Here is a 13687-nt window from a genome sequence, read left to right as displayed (position 1 = left end):
AGGTGCTTGCTCTTGACATTGAAGACCCAGGTTAGATTCCCAACATGGGCACAATGTGTGAAGCCCCTTTCAGGTGTCCCCCATTGCGATATTGCTGGAATATTACTAAAAGTGGCATAAAACTAAACTCATTTGTCATGTACTGCATATGCATGGACAAAACCACTGGTTGTGCTCAAGTTTTGAGTAACCTTCAAATTTGCACTTTGCATTGTTTTATAATACTCCTTGTCCCTTTTCCCAGTTTCATAAGAGCATCCAATCATAACGACACAAACAGAAACAGCCTGTTCTTCAACAGTGAGGTGAGGTGAAATTGGGTTTTACGTCGTGCTTGAGAATATTTCGCTCATATGACGACGTGCATGTGGGTGCATGTGTATGTGCGGCTCCTTGTACTAGCCCAGACTTGGTGGCGCGTGGTCCTGTGCTTAAAGCTCAGGTCACAAATCGGTGAAGTTAAGCAGCGTCGAGCTCGGAGAGTCCTTGGATGGGTGACCGTGTTTGGCAGCTTGACTCCTGAGAGTTTCTAGGACTTGAGTCCTGCCCCTCAACGAAGCACATGTGACACATGTGGTCTCACCTTAGGCAAGTGAGTTTGTTCAAAATTGTCTCTGTTCACCCAGCAGGAAAATGGGTACCCGGTGGAAAAAAGTCATATGACTATAACCTTCTAGCGCCTAACAGGCAGCTTGGGTTATCCGGGGTAATAATGGCCTTGATTGTTAGCGCTGTGAGCATACCTAGTGTGGAGTTTGGCGCTATATAAATGGACACATTATTATTATTATTATAGCGCATGCCGCAGTGAAGCATGAATACCCCAATCAGACACATTGTACTGACTCTGAGCAAACCAGTCCTTGTTGTACCCATTAATGTCGAGCGGCCAGGCAGGGACCAACAAGTACCATAGTTTAACGTCTTTTGGTATTACGCGGTCGGGGATCAAACCCACAACCTTCCGCTATCCGGGGCGGATGCTCTAACCACTACACCGCAGTGGCGGTCTTGTTCTTAAACAGTACATACTGTCTACTGTCTACATACACAGACTTATTGACGACCGCTGTTGGCATATGTTCATGTTCGACATTCTACATACCTAGGTCACCTTTGAAAAATTTAATAACAAACAAAATATCTCATTTTAAAAGCATTTTCATGCCGTGGAAACAAAACACACAGAATATTATTAGTCATATTTTTTAAAGCTGTTTATTTTATTACATTGAGATTAATAACCACTAAACAAAATAACTGCAAAGCATTTGTTTATCATAAATAATACAATTTTACAATTAACAGTCACAAAAAAAACTAAAAAATTATTAAAATTCTTTCTTCAGTCCAAAGCTAATGCCTACAAATGGTGTTATCAAATTTGATAAAGTAAAATACTGTAAAGACACAGATCTATCTCATTTTTAGTAGACTAACACTTAGTCTCTGAATATATATAACTTTGATTGTAACAAATGAACCCATTTAAACTGAAGATTCCTGAACTAGGGGAAAGGTTTTATTCACAGTCCTAGCCCCCCTTTCTCAAAGACTTTAAAGAACCATTTTGTTCCCGATATAGACTAATGCTTAGTCCCTGTATATATATAATTTTGATAGTACCAAATGAACCTATTCAAATTGAAAAGGAGGCCCAGAGAGTTGGGAGATTCAGTGAACCTGGGAAAATCTAGCCTTGCTTCATTAGGGATTTAGAATTGCAGGGAAGACTAGGCTGTAGGGAAAATAATATGGTTCAGGGACTGTGAGACAGACTTGGAGAATATGGCTTATTCTGGTTCAGGGATTTACCAGGGCCTCTCTTTTTGTGAGTCCTTGTGACTCAGTCATGCTTTTGCCTGTCCCAGGCACGATACTGGCAGTCCAAGTGTGACCTCTGCACCAACAACAAATAAAATATCAAGTATCTGTGAATCCTTAAGTCAACCATGGATGGGATTTTCCTGTTTGAAACACAACTTAGTAATTGAATGAAGAAAATCAGATATGGACAGAAAAATAAAAGTGCCTGCTACCGTGGCTTCAAACGAACTGGTCTGATGATTCAAACAGACATAGCTTTGTGTTCCTGTGGGACTTGCAGCACAAATTCTTTGCATCCATTTTCATTCTTAAACCTGCAATATTTGGCATCTCGAAAAACTGGTCAACCTATAGTGACCTGTCCAGTGAGACACGTAAAACTGGTCAACCTATAGTGAACTGACCAGTCAGACACGTAAAACTGGTCAACCTATAGTGAACTGACCAGTCAGACAATCTGTCCTCATACGATGACCACCAGGATGCTAGTATTTGAGATGAAGGTTTCAAGATGGTGGTAGAATGCTAATGACAAAAATAAATATTAAAGCACTTAGTGTTCAGAAGTATTTTTAAAGTTGAATTTCATGTTTACATTTCAGTTTCTATCACATTGATTCAATAAATATGTGCATTGGACTTGTATTCATCAAAGCCTTTCAATTAAATCAATAAGAATATATTCAAATCAAGCCAATGCACTTAATGATTTATTCATAGAGAGCTCAAGTGTCCTCCATTATTTTAATGGAACAAATTGGAAAAACTTCAAAGCTTTAATGTTTTGATGAATTACGGCCATCTTGAATAAATCGTTCCAAAATGACCCCAAAATTGAGTCTGCTAATATCGCAGCTTCCTCTGCACAAGTCATGTATCCACAGATGGTCAACTATTTCAATAAATTAAATTTCAAATGCTACTTTGTTAAATTTACAAACTTTCTCATCTACAAAAGAGCCATATGGAATTGAAGAAACACTTCTGAAGAGCTCCTTTTGTATTCGATATTGTGCCAATAACCTATTTTAACATCAGGGATATTGGTATTCAACCAATGAGAAGCGCTGAGACCTTCCTTGACATACTTCAGCACTGTTTCAAATGTGAGGTGAGGTGAAATTGGGTTTTACGTCGTACTTGAGAATATTTCGCTCATATGACGACGTGCATGCGTGTATGTGTATGTGTGGCTGCTTGTACTAGCCCAGACTTAAGCTGGTTTTATAGTGCTAGCTCACTGAGATACCATGCCGCAGTGAAGCATGAATACCCCACTCAAACACATTATACTGACTCCGAGCCGACCAGTCCTTGTTGTACCCATTAATGCCGAGCACCAGACAGAGACCAACAAGTACCATATTTTAACATCTTTTGGTATGACACGACCGGGGATCGAACCCGCGACCTTCCGCTCTCCAGGCAGACGCTCTAACACTACACCACGGAGGCGGTCTTGTTTCAAGTGTGAAAACATTGCACACTGTGCATGAGGCAGACACAGTCTGATATCAAACTGATCTATTTGTGAAGGCAGTTGCCAAGGTGATCGTACTTAATTACTCAAATAAACAGCTTAATTTGTTCATTGCAGTGATGGATTTCATAAACATGCTCTATTCAAACAACATGTCCAACATCTTTTGAGTTGTAACTGAACCGTCTGCAGTTACGACCAATTTCTGGACATGAACAGTTCTTTGTCAAGAAACATGTAGAACACACTACTGGATTATCTTGAGGTCCGTGTAGTTTGGTGGAAGAAAACCTTTTCAAAAGTCACAGATGGAGTAAAGAATATTCATGACACAAGATCACAATGTTGACTGAAGACAATCTTGATATACTAGGATCTCTTAATCTTTGAAGATCTCATCATGTCCTCACATTAGAGGACACAGGAAGACAGATACAATGTATTGATGCATTGTACAACAAGACTGCAAACTTTTGGCTAGCAGATTAAATTTACAATAAAATAATTTTCAGAACACAAGTATGTTTTAACAAATTGTGAACAATTTCTCTTCCTGTTTTCTATCTTAAACAATGTTTTCGACTTCTATTACTTGACCCAACCCCCACCATACATAATGAATTGAAAAACAATGTCTTTCCACAGTAGGTGTGTAGGAGCCTTTGAAATCCGGAACTTGGTCGAGCAGCATTCTGCTTGTAATGAACTAGCGTAGTTGAATTGTCTCCCAGTCATTTTTGTGGTAAACTTTACAATCAATGTCATGGCTTTCTGGGTTTAAATATAAATGTATGTACAACTAACAACATGTGGAGACATTTTAGAGCTAGTAAACAAAAATGACACGCAATAAATGTTTGTTTAAAATATACAAATGCATGTACTCTCTATTGAATATACCCATCAGTCCACAGCTTTCTCATAAACATGGATGCCTTCCTATTACTGCAGAACACTTTCCAACAAATGTCATGCATTTCTGGATTTAAATAGAAATAAAACTGAACAACTAAAAAATTGAGAATTTTAAGAACCACTAGACCAGATGTGCCACGTTATAAGCAAATCTTTAAACAATAGGAATGCATGCACTTTCTTTTCAATTACCCACAATCCCCAAAGACTTTTCAGAAACCTATTATAGATAGACAGTTGTAGCATGGCCACCACGGAATGAATTTTACCGGGATAAATCATTTTCATTTCAACAGACATCTTACTCACCATACTGGTTTCAAATAATCAAAACAGGTTTCTGATTCATTTATAACATATTCACATATTTAACATATTTACTGTGTGATCAGCTTGATAAATACACAGAATACACAGAATATCCCACGAAGGAATATTTCATTGTGACAAACATGTAAATAGGACACTGTTACAGTCAGGCTGTTATTACCCTCCTCAAGAGCTAAATAAATCATATCAGAGATGCCGTCAACCACCATACCTGTATTTGATAAGTTGTCGTATTCCATGTTTAAGTTTGAGTTTTTATCAATCATATACAGTTGGTTTTACCAAAATACATGACTGATATCGAGAAATAGATTACTTTTGCAAAGAAAACAGAATCATTTATTTTCCACAAAAGCTCACAAATTGCAGAAAGGAATATCTATGGTCACATGACAGATATTTATCTAGACTTGCACAGAGTCCAGCTTTTGGTCCCTTGGCTCCAAGAATATCAATAAAATTCCCAAACTGGAATAAAAGGTTTCACAGTCGATGTTAAGTTTATGTTAAGCCAACACTTCGTAGACTTGACATGTATTTCATAGATAACCAAACCAATATGGAGCAGGAAGCTTTAAATGAAATATCACAATAATTCCAAATTTTCAAAAATGAAAATATCATTAAACAATCCTAATTTTTAACATGAAAACAATTTGTCCAAATTTGCCTGTAAAGGGCACTTCATCTGGAATACTAGATTATTCTCTGAATTACAAATTGTCCACCTCACTTTATCTGTGAATAGGGAAGAGTAGCATCTCACCCATACAAGTCCTGGTATCAAATGGAACATGAACGGCAAAGTCTAGGCAAAACCTCTGAATTTAAATCCCTCTTATCAACCTGTGCTGACATATCTTGTAGGAGAGGGCAAATGAGCCATCGCTGTTGAACAGACCTTTTTTTTACATCAATAAAATTTAGTGGTACACCAAGGGGGTTCCATTAAAAGATTACATCTAACAAAAACTAAAACAAATAATCCAATGTGTCAGAACAGTATTGTACATTTGAGAGGTAGATATAGTCAACTAGCACAAGATGATATACAACATATCCACCTCCTCAACATGTAATATAGCATATATATCACAGTGTTATCAGCGTCTACTGACAGGAGCGCTATACTCGGGGCACTGTGACTGGCAGGTGATGCTACACACAGACTAGTGTCGCAAACATTGTATTGTTTTTTCTTCACTGATGTGACAGATGAGATAGCATCAGCAGAGAAGGGGCATATCTGTGTTGGCCCAACGGGTATCAACAGGGTAACAATCCCACTTCTAAAGAATAACTGACTTCAGCTTTCTTTTCCTTTTAATACAATGTTTTGCTACTAGAGCTGGTTACTTTACAAAGCGAGTGATGAATTTCAACTTCTTTATCCATTCAACATGTCATGGTACAGGCACTTAAGACTAAAAGATCCAACTCAAAAACAACCTGTATACTTGGTAAAAGCACCTATAGTGAAATGTATGTTGAAAGAATTGCCATGTCCACTGTCTCTGTTGATACAACAGCCCATAAAATGCAATTTAAGGAACCAACATCTCTGGTCCTTATCACCACATCAGGTGTCTTAGGCACACAAAAAAAATGTCCGTTTCCAGTTACCCGACCGACCCTATCCTAAATCACCACCACCCACACACTCCCCCTCCCCCCCGACTGGAGTGCATTTCAACTCACCATTTTCATCCAAATCAAGTATGATATTTGCATGTTTTACAGTGTACGTAGGCTAAAATAGACTGCATTGAATTGGCATAATGGGCTCTCACTGACAAAACCTGCAAATAATTTAACATAAATATTTATTTGACATAGAAATCTTTCAATATTTCGTCACAAGGCATTGTTACAACATGATATAGTATCATTGAAGACAGTCTCAGGTACCCACCTGGTTCTACTAAGAAATATAAAAAAAAACTTTAAAAAAAGATGAAATGACTATTTTAACAAAGCATGTAATAGGCAACGGACATATATTTTTTCTGGCCTTACCTACAGATGGGTTAGGTGGCGGGTAGAGAAGTATCAATAGGCTGCTAAGAGGTATACACAAGATTGACATGCCTGTTTAAGATGCTGCGTCAAAGTTAAGAGGGATAATGTTAGTTACGAGATTAAAATGACCTGTCAGATAGTGAGAAGGAGACAGGAGAGTTAACTCAAACAGCAGAAGGACGATAACAGCCCTGACAGCAGGAGAGGCAGCAGCGGCTCGAGAGACGGGTATTCACTATATATCATCAACAGATTACAGTCTGCACGTCAGGTATCAAACGGTGAAATATGAATTAATAGCCGGCATATAGAGGCAATCACAGCCGCTGAGACAAGTATTACACCCTAGAACAATGAACAGACTAACTCACATGTGGGGCTTTATGCCAAGGTGTGGTATCTGTGAGAAGTAACGAGAATAAAGTCACGGACAGGGTCATGTCAGGAGCTAAATCAATCTCGGTACTAACCACATTTCATGTTGCTTGCAAATCAACTGACGGCTCTGGCAAGTGAACATTAGTTGAAGTTAAATCTATGGCAGGGTTCAACAAATGAAGATAACAGGGGCAGACCTTCAGCACTTTTGCTATACTGCTACAACCCAACTATTTAAGTAACTGTCACTTTGTTATCCCTTTAGGGGGTAAAACACTCCTCTGAATTGCCAGTGCTGTCCTGTTTGTAGACTAACGCCTAGTCCCTGAATATATATATATATATATATAATTTTGATAGCAACAAATAAACCCATTTAAATTGAAAGGAAGCCCCAATGAGTTGGGAGATTTGCTTCATTTAGGGCTTTAGCATTGCAGGGAGGGTTAGTCATTAGGGAACATAATGTGGTTCAGGGACTGAGACAGACAAGAGTGTTTGATTCAAGTGCCTTGTAACACCACTGATAAGTCTGCTACCTCAGACTGCAGTGTGCGAAATGTACGCTGGCCCTGTTGTCCCTGGCTAGTAAAACTTCATCAGGACCATTAAATGATAAGTTTGCAGTGGTCCTGGTGGCCAGTGAATTTTGCATTGATAGTTAAGAAAATCTACGAGTGTTATTTTGGTCGAGTGAGGTACAGACAGGACCACTAATAACTGTCCACTGACACTGGTGCTGTGTCTAGTGGGAAATTTTGAAAGGTTTCTTTCCCTGAGACTTATGAAGTGTATCACTGTAATCGTATAATTACAATGTGTTACTTTTACTTGTTGCAATAAGTGTAATGCCTAGCAGTAGTCCTGGACTGAAACTTGGCATCACACTGTGGAGAAAAGGACCCCATTCTTACCATGTCATGCACACTGGACCACCTCCTTCCTATCATTACTCATGGGGCGGTGGGCTAGCCTAGTGGTTAAAGCGTTCGCTCGTCACGCAGAAGACCCGGGTTTGATTTCCCACATGGGTACAATGTGTGAAGCCCATTTGTGGGGGGTCCCCTACCATGATATTGCTGGAATATTGCTAAAAGCGGGGTAAAACCAAACTCACTCCTATTATTACTCATTCTACTTGTGACTCCCAGGAAAAATATAGGTGGGGGTAAGCGGGATGGGGAAGGCGTGAGCGTAGGAGTGAAGGTCATCTAAATAACCTGTTACTAGTCTACATTTAATGGCCCTTGTGTCGCTCTTTCACTGAGAGAACGATTCTTCATACATAGAAAGGGTGGTGGGGTAGCCTAGTGGTTAAAGCGTTGTCTCGTCACGCCGAAGACCCCGGTTCGATTCCCCACATGGGTACAATGTGTGAAGTCCATTTCTGGTGTCCCCCGCCATGATACTGATGGAATATTGCTAAAAGCGGTTGAAACTAAACTCACTAACTCATACATAGAAAAGTTGGTTATAATAATTGAAATAATTGAATGTGTAGGACACACAACACAGAAACCATTAAAAACCTTTTTACTTGTCCACACTAATGGCAGTTGTCCAGCAGACAAGTATGGTTGTGGTTGGAGAGATAATTAGTGCCCCCAAATTAGTTTTGATCACTTGTTGCACACTTGTTGTGCTACTTCTCCGACAGAACGATTCTTCATAAATGAAACAGTTGATTACGATTATCAGATGTGTAGGAAATATCACACAGGAAATGTTGACTCAAAAATTATGCTTTCCTTTTTGATCAACTGGAAATACCAAAATAGTAATAATATTAATAATAATAATAATAACATAGCGCCTGGTATCCATCTGTCTAGTTGCTCACTGGCGCATATGTAGGAGTCAGTAGAGTGAGAGGGGAATATTGTTAATATTGTAAGCAGTTTTGAACAGAAAAGTTTTGATTAGGCTTTTAAAAGAGGATTCACAGATGGTGGCTTTGAGTTCTGGTGGCAAAGTATTCAATAACTGAGTAAACCAGGATTAAACTTCAACATTGTGTATTTAAATCACCCAGCCCCAGCCTTCAAAGCTACTACTGCTCCTACAGTTCACAATTCTTAATGGTTAACTATGCATTGGGTAATATATATAAAGAAGTTGTACTCATATTATATTAAAGAAGTTGTATACCCATCACCCCAACTTCTTAATCCCGCTCCAGTTATGCATTGGGTAATCAGAGTACTTAAATTTAGTCTTCCTACATATAAATTAGATATATTATCTGGGTTAGTGATTACAATACTAGTGATAAAAGTATATGTAACAAATAATAAGTTTCTAATTTTCCTACTGACTTATTTTGGGGTAAAGGTATTTCCTAATTCAAGAAAAACACATTCTCTCTTCAGTCAATAAAGTAGCCAAACAATGTTTCCCTTGGAAGCAGCTTGATGCACTGGATGTAGATATTACCCCAAATATATGTGTGAGGTTGACTGCTACAAGCCTGGCCAGCCCGATCTCCGGCTCTGTCTGTCTGCACAGGCTTTGTATATTGACAGTGTAAACATTCCTCCACGCAATTAGCTCCCGTGTATTGTGCACTCATGAATCATAATACACACATCATTGTACATCACTCCAGAAATCTCTCACAGTAAAACAATAAACACCATGTTTGCTTAGATGATAAAACTCCAGTCTTAAACCGAACTTGACCGCTTTGAAGTTTATTTGAAAACTGTTGTCAAACTTTAAAATAATAGTATTTCAATTAATGGTTTAAAATAGTGACATGTTTCAAAACAAACAAAGCTTTCTAGATAATTGAGAAATGACTTTCGTCAATTCTCGACATTTTTATGATAATGAACATTTTAAGTATTGATTAAGTTTCAGGGTTCGTCTTTACTTAAACTGCTTAAATTTGAATTTTTTCGTATGAGCGTTAAAACAAGTGGGATCAAAAGAACTTTACATGTTTAAATACAGTCTGCGCCCTCGAGAATAAAATTCAACTTTATTTGAGACGATCACTGTTGAAACGAGAAGTGCGTGCGTGGGGTTTTGTGAATGTATCCAAGTTGTTGGGCATGTCACAAATAGCCGGCGGTTCACCGTAGTTAAATGTCAGTCGATACTGATCTTGCTGACTACACAGTCGACATGACAAGTGGCTATATCTAACAAATTAGCAGTCGGACATGGAATAAAGACAGAAAGAATCACGTACCTTTATCGGACCTAGTAAATCCGTTCTCTACGAGCCACTCAACTCGCAGTGTCTCGGTAGACCAACCCGAGCGGAAATTATTGACGTATTTATAACAGGGCTTTCTATTGGTTCACCGACAATGAAAGGCAACCTCTGATTGGATATATGCATATTGACTTAGCAAACTCCCCCCACCCCTTCATAAAGAGAATCTTGTGGTTTTGAAATAGGTTAAGGCGAAGACAAAGTAAACTTGCGCGTCAGAAAAACTTTCATCACTATCGACCGGGGACAGTAACATGAGATTCAACCTGGATGTAGGGTATGAGGATTAAGAAAAAAACACAACTTTTAAAACATGTTTTTGCACCCAGATGTGTCTCTTACGAACAATCAAATTAGTTAGTATGTGGTTTTGAATATAATCTGTTTGATTGGCATTTTTGAAGCTGACGAATAATAAGAAAGGTAATACTTTATAGATGACAACTTCTTTATTATATCATGTTGCGACGTTTCGATATAGGTTCTTATACAGTTGTCAAGCAAGAGCGAAGTAAAGCATAGAACATATATATACCTCAACAGGGGATCACACCGGGAACTGCAAAATATGGCTTCACGCATTAAGTCTATAGGGGGGAAACAAACCCTGGTCTTCGCAGGGTATGAAACTCCCAAAAATTTCAGCCAGACCACAGGGCTGGTTAGATGTAAAATTTGCCAGCCCTGACCAAAACTTACCTGCCCACACAAAATACTAATTTACTTAGTATGATTAAATAAAAACTTGTAAATAAAATATTGAAAGAGCTAATACCAGTGCAAGAAAAGAATTAACTGTTTATTTTAGATTTGTGTTTAATGCTTGAATTCATGTTATCACTTCATCATGTTTTATTATCCTGAAATATGATGAATATTTTCATATACATGTCTAAATGTTAACCCGAGCGTCCGGCAGGTGAATTTGAGAATCTGGCAGTGCGTGTTGAAAATAACCCGTCCCGGGCGATCGGGCAGGCAGGTATTTCGAACGCTGGTTTTCGTCGTGAGGAGCGAACACTTCAGGCAGCTGCCTACCCTGCCACCCTTTAACCATGATACAGATTGCAGTGTAGTATATCTCCCACGTAGTTTGTACATTTGTGTTGTTCTTGGGTGGATATGAGCATCTGTTTTGAAAATAAAGCAACTATCCAAGAGGTATATCGCTGTAACCCATCATATATTTCATTATTTCAGAGTGAAAATATAGTTTGACGGCTTTTTCAGAATTATTCCAGCGAGATTACGGAAGACCACACCAGAACTCACCCTCTATTATCCAATGTATCACATGTACACATTGCACATCACAAACCACCTCACTGTTCCATGATTGTCAGGATATTTTCTTCATTTTTAACACTAGTAAATATATATTACACTCATACGAGGGTGGCCTTAGAATGGTCGAGCCTGGACCAGACAAACCATGTTGGAGGGTCCCACGTAGTCGGCTTAAAATGACACACAATGGACTGCCTGCCTACCCGAGAGACCCGATCCATTCAGCCGCAACTCACAGAGCCGGTGGGGTAGCCTAGTGGTTAAAGCGTCTGGTGACGCTGAAAACGGGGATGCGATTCCCCATGTTGCGTGAAGCCCATTTCTGGTGTCCTCCACCGTGATATTGCTGAAATACCGCTGAAGGCGGGGTAAAATCATACTCACTGACTCACTCGCCTCTTGCGAACAGCATGTAGGGTGCTTGGAGCAGTTCTAATCCAGAAGGCACACGAGCATTACAACATTGTTGCCATTTTTTATACAGTTGTCAAAATAATTATACAGCGACCCATGCTTCATTTACATAAACCGGGTTCTGAAGGGCTGAAGCAGTGTGGATGTGACGTTCGATTTTACCTCACATAATAAAACTCTTTGACTTTGAAGAAATACACCACGCATTGGCAGGATAGTTGCTAGTGATGCATGTTTGGAAGTGTTCTTTTCCTTATAAAAACATACATGTCGCGTATTCTTATTAAATGGACGACTACCACATTTTGCAATGTTCCCCTGTGGAGCATTGATTGAGGGATTTATTTTATTTATTCAATATTTTTTAAACTCTGCCGCGTGCAAATTTCCGGGTTGGAATTAGCTATTGATCAAACTGAGGGATAGCGACGGCTTGTTACATTTATTTTTCTTTCATTACACTTTTCATATTCGTCTTACGAGTTATCACAAGTGAACTGAAAATAATCTCTCGAGCCAATTCAATCTGAAAACACACCACTAACTTGTCCTCTGTTCTCTATGAAGGGGTGCTCCCGACGTGCCCGTTGTTTTGACAAAATTAATAAATATTTACAAACACCATCAAAATAGAAAGTTACAGCCTTTGAAAGACGGAACGCTACTTCGAGTCACCCCAGTTCGTGCATTATCTCGGAGTTTGACATGCTTGAAATAAGCGATAATCAGCTGCAGGTAGCAACACGCGAATGACAGAAAGCAGCGACCCGCTCACTGTGGGCTGAGCAGACCCGACGGCGATTTATCCTGTGGACAACCTCTCTATCTGTCTAGCCTGCCTGACGATAAACTCGTCTACCGTCTACTTGGACTGTTTATAAAAGGTTCGTCTTGGATCATTCTACTCCTCAAACTGGCCCTGCGTGTAACTTCTATCAGAGGCAGTGCTTGATAACGGTGTTAGAACCTATGGAAACGTCGCTCTCACTGCAACAAGGACTGCATCCATATATTAGGGCAGTGGGGAAGCTTAGCGGTGGCCTTCGCTCGTCACGCGGGTTCGATTCCCCACATGTAAGCCCATTTCTGGGATCCTCCGTCGTGATATTGCTGGAATATTGAAAAAAAGCGGCGTAAAACCATACTCACTCACTCATAAATTGTTACCCTTTCTGGTCCCTCGGCTTGGTGAAGGTTTCCTGTCGTGTTGGTTACGATTCTCTGCTGTGTTAAAGATTGTTGACCAGACAAGCCAGTGATCAATATCATGAGCATCGATCTCCGCAATTGGGATACGATGACATGCCAGTCAGCCTGAATACCCGATCCCGTTAGTCGCCTCTTACGACAAGCATGGGTTACTGAAGTTCAATTCTGACCCGGACCTTAACGGGTTAAAAGTCAGGAACTGAACATGGTAACGAGACAGTCACGTACGTAGTAGCATATGGCTTCAAAAGATATCCAAGTATTCAATACAGACAACAAACAACGTTCGACAAACAAGATCTGTAGCATGTGGGCCAGATGCAGCGGGAAGGTCTGCGATGTTCTAAACAGTGCGGATGTATGCATGAAATAACTCGAACGGAGTGGAAAGTCAAAAGATATGGCAGGAAAATCAGCATTACATGCACAGACCAGGTTTGCTGCACATATATTCAGTGTAATCTACATGAAGATATTTCTCACATTAGGTAAAATAGCTCTGTGGGATATTACAATGCATTTCGCTTCGTATGACAAATGCAGCCCAGATGGTAGATGTGCTACAGCCGTCTTGGTCGAATGAAGTATCAGACGAGACAAAAGTCCTT

General features: G+C 39.5%; 1 protein-coding gene across 1 annotated transcript in view; it reads right to left on the bottom strand.

The window, feature by feature from the left end:
- Window positions 1-10213, bottom strand: part of LOC124291304 (putative extracellular sulfatase Sulf-1 homolog) — a 107754-nt gene extending 97541 nt beyond the window's left edge. The window contains exon 1 of the mRNA XM_046728277.1: window positions 10143-10213. The gene's annotated coding sequence lies outside the window, so the exon portion shown is untranslated. The remainder of the gene's footprint in view (window positions 1-10142) is intronic.
- Between the last annotated feature and the right edge of the window lie 3474 nt (window positions 10214-13687).

This window comes from Haliotis rubra, unplaced genomic scaffold (assembly GCF_003918875.1).
Source record: "Haliotis rubra isolate DU_JTF1 unplaced genomic scaffold, ASM391887v1 Scf49, whole genome shotgun sequence".
Taxonomy (NCBI): domain Eukaryota; kingdom Metazoa; phylum Mollusca; class Gastropoda; order Lepetellida; family Haliotidae; genus Haliotis; species Haliotis rubra.
This window is presented reverse-complemented; position numbering and strand designations above follow the sequence as displayed.